The sequence below is a fragment of the Mustela nivalis genome (genome assembly GCF_964662115.1).
Source record: "Mustela nivalis genome assembly, chromosome: 10".
NCBI classification, from domain to species: Eukaryota; Metazoa; Chordata; class Mammalia; order Carnivora; family Mustelidae; genus Mustela; species Mustela nivalis.
The window spans coordinates 11,395,068-11,416,719 of NC_139029.1; the positions used below are offsets into that span (position 1 = coordinate 11,395,068).

Consider the following 21,652-nt stretch of genomic DNA (forward strand, 5'->3'; position numbering starts at 1 on the left):
AAGGCTCATTTATGCTGAATGTGGGTTTCGTGATGTGATTCTCTCTCCTAAAAGTAGAACTCAGAGGAAGACCAAAGGAAAACACGATTTTCCAGAGGATAGGCCTTCAAGCTGGAGGGGGTGCCACAGGGCAGGGAGGGGGGAGGGTGGCAATCGGAGAAACAGAGCTCCGAGTAAGGGGCGACCCCTCCTGGGGGCTTGCGGAGTGTGGTCCCCAGAGGGATGAGGGATCTTCAGGTTTGTTGAGAAGCCAACAATCTGGCTTTTTAAGGGAGATCTCCCAACTGTTAAATGTTGTGGCTGATAAACAACAACAAAACCACTGAAGGCGAATCACACGCTTCTGCAGGCTCCGTGTTTTCTTGAGCTGGGGGGTTGCCAGCCTGGGTCCAGAAGAGTCTATCTGATGATGCTTTGAGAATGTCCACTTGAAGTCTCCTATGATGCTCTGACGTTGAGTGTGCCTCTCACCTGTGCTGGGCTCCAGGGGGTAGGATAGGGCCCTGGGGTATGGCCCCTGCCCTCAGGCCATCAAGCTGAAGACAGTTCTAGTTAGCGTGTATGTCCAGAGCTAACAAAACAACAGAAAGGGTGAGGGTGGAGGAGGTGGTTAGGCCCAGGGAGGAAATAAGACAGACAAGGAGAGAGGTTGGAGCAGATCTGAAAGGCTGCAAATGCAGGTCTAGGAACTTATACTTGGCTCTGTCTGTGCCAGCAGGACCCAGGCGTCTAAATTCTGGCCCAAGGCTTAATGTTGTATCACTCACTGGACATCTGAAGATGTTCTAGCTGCTTTGCTGCTGGAGGGAAGGAAAAAAATCTTCCCCTTTTCTTCCAGGTCTACACGTGGACTAGGAATTAAATTTATATGAGACAGATTAACAGGAGGAAAAAAATCCCAAGGTTTTATTTATTTATTTAAAAGGTTATTTATTTGACAGATGTAGATCACAAGTAGCCAGAGAGGCAGGCAGAGAGAGAGGAGGAAGCAGGGCTCTATCCCAGGACCCAAGACCATGACCTGTGCTAAAGGCAGAGGCTTAAGCCACTGAGGCACCCAGGTGCCCCTATTTATTTATTTTTTTAAAGTAAACTCTACACCCAACATGGAGCTCGAACTTAGGACCCTGACATCAAGAGTCACCTGCCCCACCGACTAAGCCAGTCAGGCGCCTCAGAACTAAATTTCATTATGTGCACACAGAAGCCTAATTGTGAAATTGAGACTTAAAGAAATACCCAGTGCAGGCACTTTTTATACTTTTTAGGTCAAGAAACAAACAAAAACACCCACAAAACCTAAACCCCCAAATCCTAAAACCAAAAAAATCTGTGAAGAATTGACAGGACAAAGAAAACTTAATTTGGGGGACTTTCATTAGTAATGAATTCTAATCAGAAATTGGGCTGGGGTAATATGATTTAGTTAAAAAAATATAAATTGGAAAAAAATATTAGGGAACAAGGGTTGTCTGCACAATCCACTCACCTCTACATGTTGTATCGCCGGTGAGAGGGGTGTCTGTTTACCTCCTGGTACAGACGGGGTAGTACCCTTGCACGTGGGAGATTTATTTCCTGCTTTCAGGGGGACAGAGGGGGCCTGAATGCCCTTCCTAAACAGATGCTCCCTTAAGTAACTTTATTTAAAATAACAAATATGCCTAAGCGGCACATTTTGGGTTGGCCTGCCCATAGCCCCTACTCTGGCAATCCAGAAAACTTTCCTGTCTGTTGTCAGGGCCCCTGTTTTTCACCCCTGAAGGGGAAGATTCAGCAGTGGAAAGGGCATGTCCCTTTTGTTCACTGATGTCTCCTGCGTGCGGAATGATGTCTGGAACATAGTAAGTGCTCAACCAATACTTACCGGCTGCTTACTATGGGCCTAGTGTTACCCCAGGCCGGGGGCTTTGGATGCTCTATGAAGGACTCTTAGGACAGGCTCTAAGGAGCTTATGTCCTCCTGTGGAGAGGGACAATAAACAAGCAAACAAATCAACGAATAAGATGATTTCAGAGAGCGTGGTTTGTCTCACTGCACTGTGGGGCCCTGTTCATTTCTGTCTCCTCCAAGCTGCTGAGAGCCAGGGGGGCAGGGCTGGGGTCTGTCTGGTTCCTTGTTTCATTTCTAGCCCCTCAGGCTGGTGCCTGGCAAAGAGGGAGTAGTGAAGAGAAATGTTTTTGCTGGCTCTGTTGAATGAACCAACACAGGCTGACAAAGATTCCAATGTACATACACCTGTGCCCTTTGGAGGCTGCAGAACTCATTATTATCAACCCGGGAGTAATTGCTGATAAGCCCGAGTGTGAATTTCGGTGCAAACAGAGGGGCTGCAGGGCACTGTTTAATAACAACGGGGATAATCTTAATTAACGACCTGATAACTGTAATTCTTTGCATCATATCCGGGGGCCCTCTTTGGGATGCTGGGAGGGAGTAACTAGGGTTTGGCCTCTTGGGGAGCTGGAAGGGAGGCGAGGGCTAGGATCTCTGATCCACCACGTCCTTGCTTGGCGAGCTTTGGCCGTTTGCTCACAGCTCTGAGCCTCAGTGTTCTCATCACTAATCGGGCTAATCGGCGGGGTTGTTGCCCTTCAGGAGCCTGATCTCAAAGTCCCCCCGCGCCCCCCCGCAGCGCCCCCAAAGGCTGCGGTGACCCGAACCCGGGGCGGGGGGCGCACAGCCCCTCCTCCCCCCACGGGAATCTCTTCCCCTCCCCGGGAAGCCCTGGCAAACTCCTGGAAGTGAGGGAGGAGCAGAAGCGGCCGCCGTGTGCGCGGGACCTTCCCGCGGGAGACCAGGACGGCTGGAGCCGACGCGGGCGGTGAAGGAGCGGGGGGCGGGGGCGGGGGCGCTGCCCCGCCCCGCCCCCGCGGGCCTCGGTTTCCCCACCTGCGCCGCGAGCGGCCGGCCGGGCGGGGCTCCCCGCGCGGGCCCGGCCGCCAGGGGTTAAGCGGTGACTTCAGCTGCGGCGAGCGGGGACCGGGCGGGCGGGGGCGGCGCCGCGTCGCGCCGTGCGCGGCGGCGGGACCAGGCCGCTCGGAGGCGGCGGGCGCACTCCCGGCCGGGCCGCGACCTCGCGGGCGGCGCGCGCGCGCGGCGGCGGCTGGGGCGCGGGGCTGGGGCGCGGGGCTGGGGCCGCCCGGCCCTGGGCGCCCGCGGCCGCCGGGGCAGCTGACGCGCGGAGCGGCGGCCGGCGCTTTGTGAGCGGCGCGGACAACAAAGGCGCGGCCGGGCGGCCGGAGCCGGTGAGTGCGGCCGGCGGGGCGCGGGGAGCCGGGCGCGGGGGGTGGGGGCGCGCACTGCGCGAGGGGCCGTGGGGGCTGCGAGCGGGCGTCGCCGAGGCCCCGGGGTCCCCACCGCCCCGCGTCGGCGGGGGATGGGGGGCCCTCGGCTCGTCCCTGCTGGCTGGCGGAAGGTCTCTGGGCTCCTTCGTGCTCCGGGGTCCCGGGTGTGCTTCTGGGTGTGCGAGTCCCGAACTCCGGGCCTTCCCCATGGCCCTGGTGTGAATGTGTGTCCCCAGGAGCGGCGTCTTCTGTGTCCCTTCGTCCCGGATCCTGCGTGGCGTGGGTATGTCCCTGGGTGTGTGAGAGGCCCCCGAACCTGGGTCTTCTATCGGTGTGTGTCTGTCTCTCCTTGTGTCATTTGAGTTGTGAGTGTGAGTGTGTGTACGTCTTGCGTGTGTGTGTGTGTGTGTGTGTGTGTATTCCTTCCCCCACCCCAGTCTCTGTGTCCCTTGGGTGCCCCTTCGCTCAGCATGACTCCTGACTGCTCTTTGTGCATCAGTGTGTGTGTGCGAGAGAGAGAGAGAGAGAGAGAGAGAGAGAGACAGAGACCCGGCGCCTCACTGTCCAGGCCATTCACCAGGCCTTCAGGTCCTGCTGCCAGTGTGGTCCTCCTCTCCCTGTGCTGACCTTGGGGGTCCCTGGAGTACATGGAGTGGGGGGATGCTCCCGTTACCTCTGTTCTGGACTGGCCTCTCCGGCCCTGGACCCTTGCCCAGCGGTAGAACAGGGGCAGCCTCACAAAGGAGGGAGTGTGGGAGGAGAGGGTGCCCTGGTCAGCTGTAAGGCCACGGCTGCAGAACGAGGTCAAGCCTGGACACTCCTTGAGGCAGGGGAGTGTGTCGGGGGTGGGCGCCCCACTGAGAATGAAGACTAGCCTCCAGGCCTCCAGGGGTGGTGTCTGAGGGGTAGCCCCCAGGCCTGATGTAGGAGAGTGTGGGGCTGGTACTTCCTCTTTCTCCCAGGGTGGGGCGTCCTGGGGGCAGGGGGCAGGAATCTCCTTTTCACTTCAATAACCTGAGGACCCCATCTTGGGCCACAGCAGGGAGGTGGGGGGGTGGGGTGGGCTGCACTTTCCATTGGCTCTGGAGTGGAGACATCATCTCAGAGTCCTTGGCCTTCCCCAGGGACTCAAGTGGGGGAAGGCATGGACTGCCTGCCTGGAGCCCCATCTGTTCTCCGCGGATGCTGGGGAGAGAGGACAGGCTGTGTAGCCTCATGTAATTGCTCAGCCCTTCCCCGCAGGCCCCACCCGAATGGCCACCGGCTGCAGGGTCCCTCCGTCCACGCGCCCCAGCACAGCCTCCCCTCCGACCCCGTGTCCTGGCCTCAGGCATAGACTAGAAAGGAGGGCACAGTCTGGACATCTCCAGGTTCCCTGGGACTGTGGGTTGGGGGCTATCTTTCTCCTTCCTCAGGGTCTCCAAGTGAAGCTCAGAACCCTCCCCGTGGCTTGTGAGGCTCTGCTTTGTATCTGTGTCTCCCGCTCTGTTCCATCGCGCTCCCTTTCCCGGGGTCCCCTGCCCCTTCCTCTTCTGCCAGAGAACCTTCCCCGGGCTCATCCTTCTCTCCACTAAGTTGGCCCCATCCTTCACTCTCCATTCCTCACCCAGGAGGCTCTTCTCTGGTCAGCCAGGTTGGCTCAAGAATTCTTGTTCATGGAGTGCCTGGCTGGCTCAGTCGGTGAAGCATGTGACTCTTGATTTCAGGGATGTGAGTTCGAACCCCACATGGGCCATGGAGCCTACTTAAAAAAAAAGAAAAAGAATTCTCCTTCAGGATGCTCTTAGAGCTCTCATTCCAGTGGGGGTGGCTTGTTTATACCCCCCAGAGAACGGAAAGCCTTTGGGAGCAGGGCCCATGTCTGTCTTTGATCACCAGCCTAGAACAGTGCCTGACACATAGTAGGTACTCAATAAGTAGTTGCCAATTGAGTGGCTATGGGTGACCAATGGCTCCTAAATCGTGCTGTTTCAGGTTTTCTCTTTGGGGGAGACTAGGGAGGAGAGAAAGCTAGTGAACTCCTTGGGGCCGAAGTTCCAGGTTAGTGTAAAAGCAAGGAGGCCTACTGTATATTAGATAAACTCTAAATTAATAAGCAGATATTTTATATTTGGTAAGTGCCAGGTGCTGGGCTAGCTCCTTCACCAATGCAGTCTCTTAAAATAGGAGCATAGCAGAATATAATCTTCTTAAATCAAGTTTGAAAAGATAAAGTAGGCCAGTGTATATACATGTATAATATAAATACATGTCTTAAGAAATATATATAAATATGTAAACATATAAAATTTAAATAAGTATAAATATGTTAATATATAGTATATATAAATCTATAAACTTAAATATATATAAATATATATGTATATAAAATAATGGTATACTGTTCTTTCACATCTACTATCTCTCTGTTTCAATGGTAGCGCTGATAATTAGGCAGGGAAGAAGGGTTTGTACCCATTTTACAGATGAAGAGGTGAAACATAACACTTAAGTGACTGCCCGAGGTCACAGTTAGTTCCTGGAGCACTCAAGCCTCAGTCTCCCTGAATGTCCAGCCCTTCTTTCTTCTGCAAGCTTACCTTCAGGGCCTTGTATTCTTGTCACCTGCTTCACAGCGGTGAGTGAGCCACTTTTCATACCCCTTGAGGGGAGTTGGGGTGGGGTTGGGGGGAGGGGGAGACAGGATGCAGTGGGCCGGTGTTTTCTTTCCATCCCACTGTGCTTCCTGGGCCCCAGCTCAGCTTCTTTGTCTTGGTAGAGGGCATCAAAGCCGCCTTCCTTTGGGGTCCTGTTTCCCAGAGTGACCTATCCTTGCAGAGCCTGTGCAGGGCCCCAACTACAGATATCCTGGAGCCAGTTCATACTGAAGCACGAGAGCTGATTGCTCAATTTTAGGAATTTTTAGGAGCTGGCCGTTAAACAGCCAGTATAAAAATTTGTACTATATAAGCTTATAATTAAAGAAATTATGCTAAGAACAAGGGTAATCTATACTCAAAATATAGTACTTTCTAGTTATTTCACTGTATTTTACTATTGCCTATGTTTTTGTGGTTTAGATGCATATACATTATATGCAGGTATATACATCTGTATGTGTACGCATGTATATGTGCACAGATTTGCGTGTATATGTATAGACTGTGCACACAGCTGTGCTCTTGGATGTCTTCAGCTCTGTGTTTACTGGTATCACCTGAGTAGCTTGAAACTGGCCACAGGGAGAGGATTTACACCACAGAAATTGGCATACTGCAAGTCAGAAGTATTTTCCCCCGACGAGAGCTAATTGTTAATTCTTTTTTTGTTTTTTATTATTTTTAAATTTTTAAATTATTATTATTTTTTAATTTATTTGACAGACAGAGATCACAAGTAAGCAGAGAGGCAGGCAGAGAGAGAGGGGGAAGCAGGCTTCCTGCAGAGCAGAGAGCCCAATGCCGGCCCGCTCCCACCCTGAGACCCCTACCCTGAGACCCATCACCTGAGCTGAAGGCAGAGGCTTTAACCCACTGAGCCACCCAGGCATCCCCTTCTTTTGTTTTTTGTTTTTATTTATTTATTTATTTATTTATTTATTTTATTTTTTTTTTTTAAAGATTTTATTTATTTATTTGACAGAGAGAAATCACAAGTAGATGGAGAGGCAGTCAGAGAGAGAGAGAGAGGGAAGCAGGCTCCCTGCCGAGCAGAGAGCCCGATGTGGGACTCGATCCCAGGACCCCGAGATCATGACCTGAGCCGAAGGCAGCGGCTTAACCCACTGAGCCACCCAGGTGCCCCTATTTATTTATTTATTTGAGAGAGATCACAAGTAGGCAGAGAGATTGGCAGAGACAGGGGGGGAAGCAGGCTCCCTGCTGAGCAGAGAGCCCGATGTGGGGCTCTATCCCAGGACTCTGAGATCATGACCCAAGCCAAAGGCAGTGGCTTAACCCACTGAGCCACCCAGGCACCCCTCCTTCTTTTGTTTTTTAAAAGATTTCATTTATTTATTTGACAGAGAGAGACAGCGAGAGAGAGGGAACACAAGCAGGGGGAGTGGGAGAGGGAGAAGCAGGCTTCCTGCCAAGCAGGGAGCACGATATGGGGCTGGATCCCAGGACTGTGGGATCATGACCTGAGCCGAAGGCAGACGCTTAATGACTGACAGCACACCCCCCAACCCCCCACACCAGGCAACTGTTAAATATTTACCAGTGTATCACAGGGATCCAGCAGTGAGTGACTTGGGCAAGCCCTTGCCTGGGGCTCGCATTCTGGTGTGACCCCTCCTTAGGGCTAGTTTAGGGTCCTCACGGGTACAAAATGAGAGGGGCAGCCACTGGGCTGGGCCTCCTGTGGTTGTAGGGGTCACAAATCACTCTCAAACGAACTCTACACTCCAGAAAACGAGTTGTTGTATTACAGTGTGTCCGCTGGGGGTCGGGGAGATGTGATGAGGATAAGGCTCAGTTAATTGAGGGCCCGGCTTTGCCATTAATTGAATAACCACACTCAAGGAGACCCAGACATTTGTGAGGCAAAGTAGCAGTGGTGCCCGAGGACCATGGACAAGTCAAACACTCAGAGGTGGTGAAGATGTGATATCCAGGATACACACTAGGGTGACTAGAGCTGTTTGGGCCTGGCTTAGACAATAGCAGGCGTGACCCATCCCTGTGGGTTCAGGGACAGTGTGAGAGGCAGAGTCAGACTCTTGGAAGGACAGGGTTATGAGAGCTCTGGATGGGAGACAGACATGGGCACACTTACCTGCCACGAAGGCATGAGCTGTGAATAGAGGGAGAATGGGGTGGGGAGAGGGGAGGGGTCTGGATAGAAGGAACAGCATGTGCAAAGGCTCAGAGGTATAGCTATTGGGAGATCAGCCAGGCTCTGGTGTCAGGTGAGCCCAAAGTCTGCAGGGCTGTGGCAGAGCATGTGGCAGGGCTGTGGTGAAGGCTGAGGTCAGAGGGCAATGCGTCCTCTGGGAACCGGCAAAGGGACCCTGCCAAGGCAGGCCTGCCGGGGGCATCATACTCTGTGGATCTCCAGCCCCTGCAAAGCTTTAAAGTTTCTCAGTAGCTTCTTGGGGCTCCTCGGTGGCTCAGTGGGTTAAGCCTCTGCGTTTGGCTCAGGTCATGATCTCAGGGTCCTGGGATCGAGCCCTGAATCAGGCTCTCTGCTCTGCGGGGAGCCTGCTTCCCTCTCTCTCTGCCTGCCTCTCTGCCTGTTTGTAATCCGTGTCTGTCAAATAAATAAATAAATAAAAATCTTAAAAAAAAAAAAAAAAAGTTTCACAGTAACTTCTTCTTATTCCCGAAGCTTGCTGCTGCCCCTGCCTGGTATTCATTTTGATATCAGGCCAGACAAAGGAGAATCAAGAAGATGAGTCTGCTGCCCTCCCCCCAACTTCAATAATACCAGAAAAGCCAAAGATGAAAGTGACTGATTTTTAGGTTACCTGGTATTTCTTGTTGCTTCTGCTGCTTCTACCCTTGAGATAGGCATTGACTGAGTGCTTGTTTGTTCAAAGACAACGCCTGTTTATGCCTATATGTGCCAGGTGTTGTTCATTCATGCATCTGTTCATTTAATCCCCATACCGATCCTGCACTTGGGTACCGTGAGCCCACCTTACAGATGGGGAAACTGAGTCTTAGGTTGCTTGACTTTCCCAAGGACACAGTGTAAGTGGCAGGATTGGAGCCGGGCCAGGCCCCGAGATCCCTCTACGATGGATTTCTTCCTCTATGCTGTTTACTTCTTCCTTCTGAGGAGGGCAGGGAGAGAATGCGCTGCACGTGTGCGATCCCAGCACACTTTACTAGTCTTTATTTGAAGTTACTGTATGTTTTTTAACCCATGTAGCCGGGTTCATCACCCTGTGGCATAGGGTCAGGGCTTAGAGTAGAACCATTGGCCCAGATGGGCGCCCTGGGCCTGATGTCAGGAAGGAGCTAAGAGTAAAGGCTTGCATTTACAGAGAGAGCTCCTAGGTACGGAGGGGCAGGCCTGTGGCTCACGGGAGCTTGTCTGGTCCTCAGCCAGGCTGCGGGGTAGGTTGTAACATTTCCATTTTGCTCCCAGTGAGGCGGAGGCCCAGGGCCAGGCAGCTGTGAGGGGTGGAAGCAGCCAGAGTTCATCTCGTTCTCTCTAGCCCAGAGCGTAGCTCTCACCCGTGTGTCCATTGTCCAGGGCCCGGCCTGGCCGTGCCTTTGGCGTCCCCGGCAGCAGCGCCCACATGCTGTGGGAAATAGGGCAGCCAAGCTGACCACTTGGCCAGAAGCATGGGCTGTTCCCACCTCTCGGTGAGAGCCTGGTGCTGACCCCCTGCCAGGGGATTTATCTTCCCACAGACCTTTCCGTCGAGTGGGTGGTCTTGACCGAGCCCCGCCTTCCACTTCTTTTCAGGTAGACCCCCAAGTCCGGGGCAGAGCAGGTGGTTGGGGGAGCCCGCCCCGGGACGGTGTGGAGGACCCTGGACGAGGTGGCCTTTCTGGCTCTGGCTCCCTCCTCCTCCTGGAGAGCCTGGCCTCATGGAACTCCCCCTTCTAGCGGCTGCCTGATTGGTATGCGCCCCTGAACTCCAGCAAGGGGACAAGGCGGGGACCAGCTCCCAATACTTCCCTCTCTTCATTGTTTGAAGTGGGCAGACTTGGAAGGAGCTTTAAAAATGCGGGCTTTTTATTCAATTTCCCTAGAAAAACAATGATTTAAATTAAATAGACGAGTAACAGTCTCTGGAAATGGAAGAAAAATATTCCTGAACCCAGACATTACCCAGAGCCTTTGAATGTCTTTTAAAGTATGGGTTTGTTTTACTTGAAATTATGCATGTATTGCGTGACCAGGGAGGAGAACTTGGAAAATACAGAAGAAAATGAAGCTTGCCCTTTCTTCCGCCACCCGCAGACAGCCACTCTCAACACTGTGGCGCGCGCGGTTCATTTTTCCCGTGACTGCTTTGCTTGTTTTGCAGGCCCCGGGTTTTATAAGGCCAGACCTGGGCTGGGCGTCGGGGATGGATGGAGACGTGGCCCCTGCTGTACCTCTTCCCACACCAGACCTTGGAAAACCCACTTGACCCCTCTTTGTTCCGACTTGCTCATCAGCAAGATGGGGGTGACCTGGCAGAGGTGTCCCAGGGTGGGTGGACGTAGCGAGGGTGCAGGCGGCCTGTCCAGGACAGCCCGTGGCCCCGCAAAGAGCTTAGCGGTATTCCAGTGGGGACCAGGCAGTAGCCTGGCCCTTGCGGACCTTTCGAGGTGGGGAGGAGACAGATCCCAGACCAGTCAAACGAATGAATGAAATGACCGCATGTCATGGGATAAGTCCTACGAAGGGAGCAAGATGATGCGATGTGATGGGAGTAGAGTAACTGGGGTGTCGGGTTGGTGGTGGAGGTGGTGTGTGGGGGGGAGGTGGGCTGCAGAATTTGTTAGCTAGAGGTGGTCCGGGGTGCTTTTCTGAAGAGACACACTTAAGCTGAGACTGACTGACAAAGCACGGAGGGGAAAGAATTCCAGGCAGGGGTATGGCAAATGCAAAGGCCCTGTGGCCAGGATGGCCTGTTTAAGCAGCAGAAATCCCAGAGCCTGCAGCGGGCAAGGGAACGAAGGTGGTGTTAAGAAGGCAAGCAGGGGGGCGCCTGGGTGGCTCAGTGGGTTAAGCCACTGCCTTCGGCTTGGGTCATGATCTCAGGGTCTTGGGATTGAGTCCTGCGTCGGGCTCTCTGCTTGGCAGGGAGCCTGCTTCCCTTTCTCTCTCTCTCTCTCTGGCTGCCTCTCTGTCTACTTGTGATTTCTCTCTGTCCAATTAATAAATAAAAAAAAGCTTAAAAAAAAAAAAGAAGGCAAGCAGGTAGGATGGTTAATTTAGGTGCCACGGGAAGCTGTTGGACGTTCGTGTTCCTCATTTCACATAGAGACCTTTATTAAGGAGATACAAATCCAAGATTCCAGCTGTTAATAACCCTCTTAGGAAATTTACCTTTTCCCACGTAACTTATTCAAAAATAATTTACCGGGTGCCTATTCCATGGAAGCACTTGAGTATTCGCCGTGGGCTGAGGGACAGTCACAAAGCTTAGCGACAGGAAGCCTGGCCCGCAGGTAGCCCGCAGTGCCCGCATGCCATCTGGCTGACCCAGCACGACCCGCCGGACCCTTGTACACTCTGATTTGGGCGGGGTGCTCTGGCGGCAGGGAGGAGAACTGGACACATGGGCTGGGGTGGGCTGGGCCCAGAGGAAGGTTGAGGGGTGTTCTGAGTTGGAGAGCGATGGCTGGATTCAGGTGATCAGAGAAAGCTTGGCTGGAATTCCCAGTAGGTGGTTCACAGCGGGTGAAGGAATAAGAGGAATGGAGTATGTTCTAGAATCTTCTTATGAGTGTGTGGGTGGGTGGTGGTGTCAGGAAGTAAGACAGTTAAGAGAGGATGGGGAGCATGGGATTTTGAGAGTGCAAGACTCCAATCAAGGACAGGTTCATGTGAAGAGACTGCTTAGAAGTTTGAGTGGGGGGCCCCTGGGCTGAGATTTGGGCTGGGGCACCATTAGCATATAGTGGGGGCAAGTGGGAGCCCCCAGAGGGAAGGTGTGTGGAGAGGTCTGGTCATATGGATGGAGGGGGGCTGGGAGGAGAAGGGAGAGTGGGGTGTCTGGGAAGCAGGTATGGGAGACCGTCTTGGAAAAGGGCTCTTGGTCGACAGGGCTGCTGGTCACTGAGAATCCATGAGAGTTGAGACAGAAAGTGGCCACTGGCTTTGGCCACATGGAGGCAGCTCAGGTCTTCTGTAAGAGCAGTTTTGGGGGAGTAACAGGGCGGGAATCCTAAGTGGCAGTGGCCCGAGGGCACGGAAGACAAGGAAGATGAGCGCGCATACGTATAGATGGAAAGATGGGACAGTGCCTAACCCAGGCCTTGGGGACTCCAGGGGGTGTCCCAGGGAAGTGTCTGAGCCATGCAGCCAAGAGGCATTTTGGGGAGGCTTCTGGGCATGAACAAAGGCTGGGGATGAGCGTTTAGTAGGGCCCTGTCCTGCCAGGGAGGGGCCTCTGGAAGTCACAGCTGAGTTGCTCTGTGTCTCTCACTAGGCCTTTGCCCTTTATCTTGAGCACCATAGGGAGCCAGTCAAGTGTTTCAGGCTAGGGAGGGACATGACCAGAACTTTTTGTTCTGGGTGGAGCCTGGGTTGGAAGGGACGAGAGACATCAGGGAGACCTTTGGAAGCCGTCACAGGCTCTGTGATTCCTAGATCATTCTGTGAACCTTGGTGTTTCTTTCTTTCCTTTTTTTTTTTTTTTAAAGATTTGATTTTTAAGTAATCTCTACACCCGATATGGAACTTAAACTCATGACCCCGAGATCAAGAGTTTCATGCGGGAGGAGACAGAAAGTGGCCACTGGCTTTTGCCTAAACTCATGACTCCGAGATCGAGAGCCAGCCAGGCGCCCCAACCCTGCTGCTGCTTTAGTGCTTCCCAAACTGCTCATCTCTCCTTTCTACAAAGATTCCTGAGGCTCAGAGAGGTTAAGCAACTTGCCTGAGGTCACACAGCATAACAGGGCATCCAGACTGGGGGACTGGTCCCCTGAGTGAAACAACCAGAGTCTCCAGGGTGGAAGCAGGTGGTGAGTAACCCCTGGGAGGGCCTCACTGGGGCTCCAGTTATAGGTCACCATCTACATTTCCCCTTGTGCCTGCGGATGTTGTCCTCTTGCGGTCTCTGGGGAGGAGGATCTGGGCTGTTGCTGGGGACTGGGAGTTGGCCTTGGGAGCCAGAGCCCCATGGACTGTTTGAGCAGTTTCCTGGGGGCTGGTTTCTTCCCCAGTAAGTGATTGGAAAACCCTCTGGGGCTGGGCCAGGTCACGTGGGGTCAGTGACGGAGGTGGTCTCCCTGCAGGGAGGGCAGAGGCCTCATCGTTGGGGGGCACCAGGAGCGATGGGGAACCATTAGCAGAGCCCTGCCCCTTGTGAGCCCCAACACTCTGGGCAGGTGTCTGGCTTCCCTGGGGTCTTGGTTACCTCAACCATGAGGCAGGGATGGTATTAAATGTGACTGCGAAGGATCGAAACAATAACCAGTGTTTGCCGAGGCCCCAGAGTATGCTGGGCATCACGTATTAACCTTTTGGTTCTTTGTGGCAGTCTCGTGAGGTGTGCATAGTTCTTATCTTCATTTTATAGATGAAGCGGCTGAGGAACAGAGAGGGCAAGCAATTTGCCCCAAACCACACAGCTAGCAAATGGCAGAACTTGAACCCCGATCCACCTGACTCCTGAGTCATCCCTTGAAACCCCTCCTGTCCCTGTGAGACTCTGTTCAGCCGAGTCCTTCCTTGGCACATCACCTGAGAGAATCTTTTGGGGGCTCCCGCATTCTGTCCATCCCACTTTGGGGCGCCCAATCTAGTCTGATCCCTTGTTTCATCATGAAGCCTTGGTGCTTCAGTGGCCAAAGTGCCTTGTTCACCATGTCACAGCTACTTGTGGCAGACTTGCCATGAGAACCCCAGCATCCCGGACCCCTTAGCCTTGCCACTCTTTTTACTACCCCAGGGCCTGAGGAAGATCACCCGGCCGGGAACCGGGCATCCACCTCTTCCTCAAACCAGCCAGGAGAGCTTGGGCAACATTTCACCCCATCCTTGACTTTTCCCCGAGCCTTGATTTCCTCTTCTGGTAAATGGGCAGGTTGAGAACCTAGAGTCTCTACTAATTCTGATAATCCACGAGTCTAAGATCTCAGGTTTCTAGGAATCCATGAGTCAGACATTTGCCACTTTTCCTACTTCCTGTCTGTTGCCCAGGGAACCAGGGGAGATTGAACTGAAGAAACAACTCAGAGAGCCTGATTGAGAGCCGCTTATGATCCACGCACTGATGGAGCACTGGGGCGTGCCCAACAGGGAGGCCGATACCATTGGCTGTGCTGCAGCAGCGAGGTGCAGAGAGGCTGGTGAACTTTCTAGAGGGTCCAGGGATGGAATTTCCTGTGTATGAGGCAGTGCTGAGGGTATGTGTGCGGGGTACTTCCTCCTCCATGTGCCCTCATGTGGAGCTCTCTGCAAAACCATCTCTCTGGGGCTCCGGATGGGAAGATCCACCCCGTCCATCCATGCTTGAGAAATGGCTGTGAGGGGCCCACCTGGAAATGCAAAATGGCTGTGGAGACCCTTGAAGGGACAGTGGCAGGGAGAGCAAAGTGTGCTTCTTCCACCATTGGCCAGAGCTCAGCCCTGCCTGGCAGCATGCCCGGAGAGCGGCCTCTGCTGTTTACAGGGAAAGGGACTTGGGACCAGGGAGAGGTTGTGGCCAGTGGGGAGGAAAACAGGAGCTGAGGTAGGACAACGAAGTCAGAGACTCATTTAGAGCTGGAAGGGCCTTCTGGGACCATGTAGTCCAGGCTCCTAATTTTGTGTCTGGAGACATCTTAGTCTGCAGACGGGCTGTGACTTGCCTCAGGTCTCACAGCCAATGGCAGCAGACCCAGGAACAGAAGAGGATTCGAGAAGCTGGATCATTAACCCCAACTTCTGGCTGCTCTCATGGTCATGACTTCCTGCCAGATCCTGCCCACCCACTCTCCCTCCCATCAGAACAAACACAACAACACTAGTGATCATTGAAAAGGAATCGTCTTGCTGAACACTGAGCATGTTGATCTCTGGAGTGGACTCAGGGGGCAGGCTCCCTTGCTCAAGTCCCATTGCTCCTTTCTTCTGGCCCTGTGACATTGAGCAAGACATGATCCTCCTCTTCATTGACAACTTGCTTCATGTGTATCATGATTAAGCAGATTCTGAAACTACAGGACTTCTCAGTGCCTTTAACATGTTGAGTATCGTTAATCTTCAGGAGGGAGGATTTCTACTCTTGTTCTTCCATAGTCTTGGACCACTGAACACTTTTTTTTTTTTTTTTTTTTGGTGAACCCCTATTAACATCTTTCCGGACATAGGTGTTCCCTTGAATATGCAGATTAAGAAACCTTGATGGTGGTTCATCAGGACTGTTTTAAACTTTTAAACTCAGACTCTGTGGACTAATAGTGGTGTTTTGGGGTGACATCCCCCCTGATCTGTGACAGCCAACTCTTCAGGAGCCCACCTTGTCTCCCTGGGCTCCACAGAACCATTGCCCTCTGAGCATGAATTACCTCATCACTGTTGGTGGTAGAAGCAGCAGGAGGTTTCCGTGATTGGAGCCACCGTGTCTTCCTGGGGCAGAAGAACGGGCTGAGATGTCCTGAACTGGCAGCCTGTGCCCTGTGGAGGCTCTTCCCAGGGCCCCTGGCTCACTTGGGAGCAGGTACAGAGGATGCCAGGGAGGAGCAGAGCCCGCTCTGTAGACCAGGGCAGCCTGGGACCGTGAGCCTGGGACATGGCCACCTGGCTTCTGTCCCGGCTCTGGCATTCACCTTTTATGACCTTGGGCAAGACACAGCCCTCTGTGGGCCTTGGTTTCCTCATCTGTAAGATGAGAGGCAGGGCTTAGTGATCTGTTGATTCCTCTCAAGGCTGATGTTCTGAGAAATGGGCACATTTGGTACTTTCGGTCTCCTCCTCTAGCTTGTTGGGTTTCTCAGTGTCACTGAAGATGTTCTGTCCGAACTTGCCTTTCTCAGAAATTGAGGTGTGTGTGTGGAGGTGCATGTCAAGTGATCTTAGCACCCTGGAGAACCCACGAACCGGTGATTCTCATATAGCTATGTACTGTAGGCTTGCCTGGACAGCCTGCTAGTAATGCGGATTCTTGGGCCTCACCCCAAGAGACTCTAAATTTGTAGTTTGGGCCGGACTTTAAAATCTACATTTTTTAAAAAATAAGGATTTAGTTATTTATTTTAGAGAGAGGGTGTGTGCATGTGAGCATGGTGGGGAGGGGCAGAGGAAGAGAGAGAAACTCAGGCAGACTCCATGCTGAGTGTGGGAGCCCTATGTGGGGCTTGATCGCATGACCCTGAGAACATGACCTGAGCTGAAGCCAAGAGTCAGGTGCTCAACTGACTGTACCACCCAGGTGCCCCCAAATCTACATTTTTTTTTAAAAGATTTTATTTATTTGTCAGAGAGAGAGAGTGAGCACAGGTAGACAGAATAGCAGGGAGAGGCAGAGGGAGAAGCAGGCTCCCCGCCGAGCAAGGACCCCCGATACAGGACGCGATCCCAGGTCACTGGATCATGACCTGAGCCGAAGGCAGCTGCCCAACCAACTGAGCCACCCAGGTGTCCCCAGAATCTACATTTTTTAAAAAAGATTTTTATTTGTTTATTTGACAGACAGAGATTACAAGTAGACAAGTAGATTACAAGTAGAGGCAGTCAGAGAGAGAGAGAGAGAGGGAAGCAGGCTCCCTGCTGAGCAGAGAGCCCTATGAGGGACTCCATCCCAGGATCCTGGGATCACGACCCGAGCCGAAGGCAGTGGCTTAACCCACTGAGCCACCCAGGCGCCCCAAAATCTACATTTTTAAAAAAGCCTCCTCATTCAAGTGGTTCTCAAGTCTGGAGTTCAAGGGCCACACTTTGAAAAAGGCTGTTAGGCTCTCTTTGAACCAAACAGTGCTTAGAAGAATGGCCCGCTGGGGTTGGTAATGGCTTTGTCTGGTCCTGCACAGAGACATCCTCATCTGCAGTCACAGCCTTCTGTAGCCGGTGACCTCTCTTCCCTGTAAGCTAGGGTTTTCCAAACCTGGCTGGTTACTGGAATTGCCAGGAAGCTTTAGAACAAAATATGAATTCTTGAGTCACCCCTTAGAGATTCTTGGAACCAGTTAGATCTCAGCAGGGGCCCAGAAATCTCTATGTGTTAAGACTCCCTAGGTCTTCTGTGTGTCTATTTGTCATTCATTCAACAAGTATGTGTCAAGGCTTGCCATGGCCCAGCCCAGGGGAGGGTGTCGAGGACGTAATTGTTAGGCAGGTGGCAGTCTTGGACATTATGTCATCTGTTCTGCAACCTGGTGAAGCAGCTACACGGTGATTACACGGGGATGCTTGGCCAGGTTGGGGAAACATGTCTAGAAAATGGTTGGGTTGGACAAAGTACCTGGGGCAAGGCTGGGATTTCTGGGTAGTTTAGCTCTGGTAATTTCCAGATTGAAGTAGGGCCCTGAGCCCAGTGTCCTCTGGTCACTACTTGTGGACTCCTGTCATTAGTTCACCACTTATTTATCCACCCACCCATCCATCCACCCATCCACCCATCAACCCACCCACCCATCCATCCATTTACCACCCATTCATCAATTCATCATCCACCCACCCACCTACCCATCTACCCATATACCCATTCATCCATCATCTATTCATCCATTCACCCAGCCATCCATCCATTATCCACCCCTCCTTCCCTCCGGTCTATCCATCTACCCACCCATTCATCCATCTTCCGTCCATCCATTATCCATCATCCATCCACCCCTTCATCCATCATTCACGTCCCATCCGCCCGCCCATTTATTCATCATGCGCCCATCCAGACCCGCCCATCCACCCATCATCTACCATCCACTCGTTAACTTGCCCACTTACCCATCTACCCATGAACCCGCTGATCCCCCCCACCCCCCACCCAATCATTTATCCATCCATCCATCATCTCTCGAATCTCTATCACGTGCTGAGTACCGTGCTGGGACCGAAATGAAAGGCATTCCTTCTGCCCTCAAGGAACTCACAGTCTGGTGGGGGGTCAGAAAACAAAGCAAATGATTCCAACCCAGTTGTCAGGTGCTCAGACGGGCAAGTGGACAGCTCGGTCAGTGGGCACCATGAAGAAATGTCCCCACAGTCATTTTGTGTCAAGGCCCAAAATGAAGGTGGCAGTGTCCCAGGCAGATGAGGTGGGGCACAGCTTCCAGGCCAAGGAAGGGCCTTGCCCTTGGGAAGGCAGGTGGTCACGGCTGGTGGGGGGAGCCTCTTCTGCTCCTGGAGCTCAGGCTGACTCTTGTTTTCCATGCCTGTTTCCCTGTGAGGTCTGGCCGGCAGTAGGTGCTCAGCAAACGTTCATTGTTGGTCAGTGGGGAGGTCTGTACCATGCTGAGGAGTTTGTAACCAGGGGGCTGTAGACTGAGTGCGGGCAAGGGAATGACACCCTCCTGTGAGCTCCTCCTACTGAGGGGCCTCCCCGGCTTTCACCCCTCCTTGGCCTCCTCAGCCTTTAGCCCTTTCCTCCTGCGGGTCAGAGCGCCTGCACTCTGCCACCTTGGCGAGCCCATGGCAGCTCTCCATCAGGTCTCTCCTGCAGCTCAGGGCTCTGCCTCTGTTTGGGGGTGCTGGTGAGAGGGCCGTGTAATGTTGGGGGGTGGGAGTGAGTAGATGCCGTGACAGCTAAGAGCCTTGGCTTCCGGTTCTGATCCCCGCTTTTGCCTCTTATTCCCTGGGTGTCCCGTGTGGCCTCTGTGTTTCAGCTGTTTCCCAACCTGTCCAGTGGGGGTAGGACAGCCTCTCCCTCCTGTGGTTCTTGGACTGTTTCGGAGAGTTGTCGCACACACAGCACTTAGAACAGTGCCTGGCGCGCAGGGAGCCTCTGATGGGGTGAGCTGACACATGGGGCTCTGGGGGCCGACAGGCTGGGTGGCCTGGGTGGCTGGTTCTTTTTTTTTTTTTTTTAAAGATTTTATTTATTTATTTGACAGACAGAGATCACAAGTAGGCAGAGAAGCAGGCAGAGAGAGAGGAAGGGAAGCAGGCCCCCTGTGGGGCAGAGAGCCCGATGTGGGACTCGATCCCAGGACCCTGAGATCATGACCTGAGCCGAAGGCAGCGGCTTGAATCCCACCTCCACCTCTGACTAACCGCAGAGATCTGCGAGCGGACTCAGGCTGGGAGCTCAGGTTTCTCACCTGTGAAACGGGGCTTGACGCCCCTTGGTGCTGCTGGCTGGAGCGTTGAGTCTGACAGCCCATTCCCTGCCTCAGACTTATTATTGAAATCAGAAAACCGAGGTCTAGACCTGTAGAGTGAAATCTCCATTTGATGGTTGTGGTGTGGACAGCCACTTCCCCAGCCCACTGACTCGGGGGGCGAGTCTCACATCTGTCGGGCCACCTCTCTTGGCCCTGGCCTTCCCCTTCGCATGGCCTCCTTGGTTCCTGGGATCGTCCTGCGACCGGGGCTCTGGGTCTCCCAAGTGGGGGGCTGTGGGGCAGAGGGATGCATCTGGTCTGCAGGGGGTCCTGGGGGGCAGGGAAGATCTGTCCTTCCCGAGCCAGGCTGGATCTGGGTGCCCTGGAGAGACTGGCTCGGCCCTGTGCCTCCCACCTCGTGATCCAGCTTCGTTTGAGTTCTCAGGGCTGAGTGATTCGTCATGCTGACGCCCCAAGGAGATTTGGGTCTCAAGCAGGTAAATATTAACCGTACAAATCCAGGTCTGAATGTAGATCTCTGGGGCTGGCTGCTTGGGGGCCTGCCAGGTTCCGAGTTTCCCCCGAGCTGCTGGGCGGGAGGAGCCCTCCAGAGGAAGGAAGGGCAACTGCTCCAAGCCAGGCGGGAGCGTTCGATTGCCATTACTGTCCAGTGGTCTGGGGCTGCCCTGTTTTACATGGAGGAGGGAACTGAGGCACAGAGCAGGCAGGAGGCCTCCTCCGCTTCACGCAGCTAATGGGATGGGCCTGGGGTTGGCACTGGGAGGGTCTGCCTGCGAAGCCTGTGCTTGCCGCCACCCCCGGTTTCTTCCTGCTGTTAGGACCACCCCAGGGGCTAAGGGGCGCCCTCTGGCTCCTCTGAACCTGGCCCTCAGATTCCCTCTTTGCAAAGTGGGGACAGGTGGTTTGGGGTCCCTGGCAGGCGGGACCAAGTTCAGGACACCTGAGTGCAGGGGTGCTGTGGGCACGCAGGGAGCTCCCTCTGCTCGAGGCGTGTGAGGCTCTGCTGGGACCTGGGCTGGGGTTTGGGAGTCTCCTGCTGGCCAACCGAGCAAGGCTTCCCTTGAAGACCGGGTAGGAGGCCCTGTGGGGACACTGAGGGCCCCGCCCCACTTTTTGTCCTCTTGGTACTGTCACACGAGCAAGAATGAGAACACAGATTTGGGACTTTACACCCTGGGTTCGAATCCCATGTCTTACTAGCTGTGTGATCTCCGGCAGGCCTTTGCCTGCTTTGGTCAGAGGTTCCCACGGAAAGATGGGGATTGTAACTCCTGTTTCACAGGGCCATTGTGAGGATGGGGGGATGGTCTGGGCCAAGCCGCGAGGACATAGCATAGCAGGTGCTCAGTGAGCCCCTCGCGTGGGGGTCTTCTGAGGCCTGAAGGGTGAGTGGAAGCCGCGCCTCCCTCCCCGTGACGCCGGGAGCCAGGAGCAGGATGGGGATGGTTCTGTGCGCAGCTGCAGATGGGGCAGAAGGGGGCACCAGCTCCACCGTGGGGGTGCAGTGTGGGAGCTAAGACTGGCTGGAGAGAGAGGGAGATGTTGGCTTTCCCCTTGTTCTCCCTCCCCTGGCCCTCCCCACGGAGTCCCTTCAGGCAGAGGGAGCTGCAGTGTGGCCCTTGGCTGTTTTGGCAGCGGGGGGGGGGGGGGAATCAGTGTGGGTGGGAGTTGGTGGTGGGACCAGGCTGTTGCCCGGCGCAAGACCCACGCGATGCTGGTGCTGCGCTGCGTCCTCAGCTGCCTGGGGCAAGTCCCTGGGGCTGGTCCCTGGGGCTCTCGGGCTCCCTGCCTCTCTGGCCTGCCCGTGAGCCAGCTGTGAACAGAATATTCTGTCACATGGTTCACTAGACTGGCCCTTCCTCGGCCAGGAGACTTTTTGTTTTATTTTCTTTTACTTTTCCCTAATAAGGTCTCATGTGGCTCTCTTGTCTGTCCTTTCTTGGGGCCTGGAAGGCTTATGACTTGGCCCTGGGGAGGCTGTCCCAGCAGAGCCCCACTGACAGTGGCCGTGCTGCACGGGCCCAAGTACGCGAAAGCTCAAAGGGAGGCCGAGGGGAGGCATCAGAGCTGTGCAGACCTGGCTGGCCTAGTCTCCAGCTGTGTGACCTTGGGCAAATCACCTCGCCTCTCTGAGCCTCCGTTTTTCTCACTCAGTTCAATCCAAGTAGCACTTAGTAAGGCCTGTTAGATGCTAGGTTATGGTAGTAGAAGTTTCAGGCAGAGCAATGAACAGACTCAGCCCCTGGCCTCTGGGCTTGAGGTCTGAAGAGTGAGAGGGGGACTGACGTGGGGACCTGGATCTGGACCTCGAAGCATCGGAGATCTCCTGAAAAGGCACGTGAAACAACACGCAGGGCTCCAGATTTGAATGGGACATAAGGAGTGGTAGTCATGAGAGCAGAGGCTGGGATTTCTGGAGAATTATTGCCAGGTCGATTTCATGCTCACCAGCAGGAAAGCGGGACACTATTTCTAGAGAAACAGAGTTGATTTTCTGTGTACAC

General features: G+C 53.9%; 1 protein-coding gene across 9 annotated transcripts in view; it reads left to right on the top strand.

The window, feature by feature from the left end:
- Window positions 1-21,652, top strand: part of ARHGEF10L (Rho guanine nucleotide exchange factor 10 like) — a 156,890-nt gene that overhangs the window by 15,824 nt on the left and 119,414 nt on the right. For 5 of the 9 annotated variants that reach the window (XM_082685561.1, XM_082685572.1, XM_082685573.1 and 2 more), the window contains exon 1: window positions 3,092-3,249. The exons of 2 other annotated variants lie outside the window; for them this stretch is intronic. The gene's annotated coding sequence lies outside the window, so the exon portion shown is untranslated. Of the gene's footprint in view, window positions 1-3,091; window positions 3,250-12,638; window positions 12,906-14,268; window positions 14,292-21,652 lie in introns of those variants that run through there. 2 more of the 9 variants (XM_082685567.1, XM_082685568.1) reach the window with 2 other exon arrangements.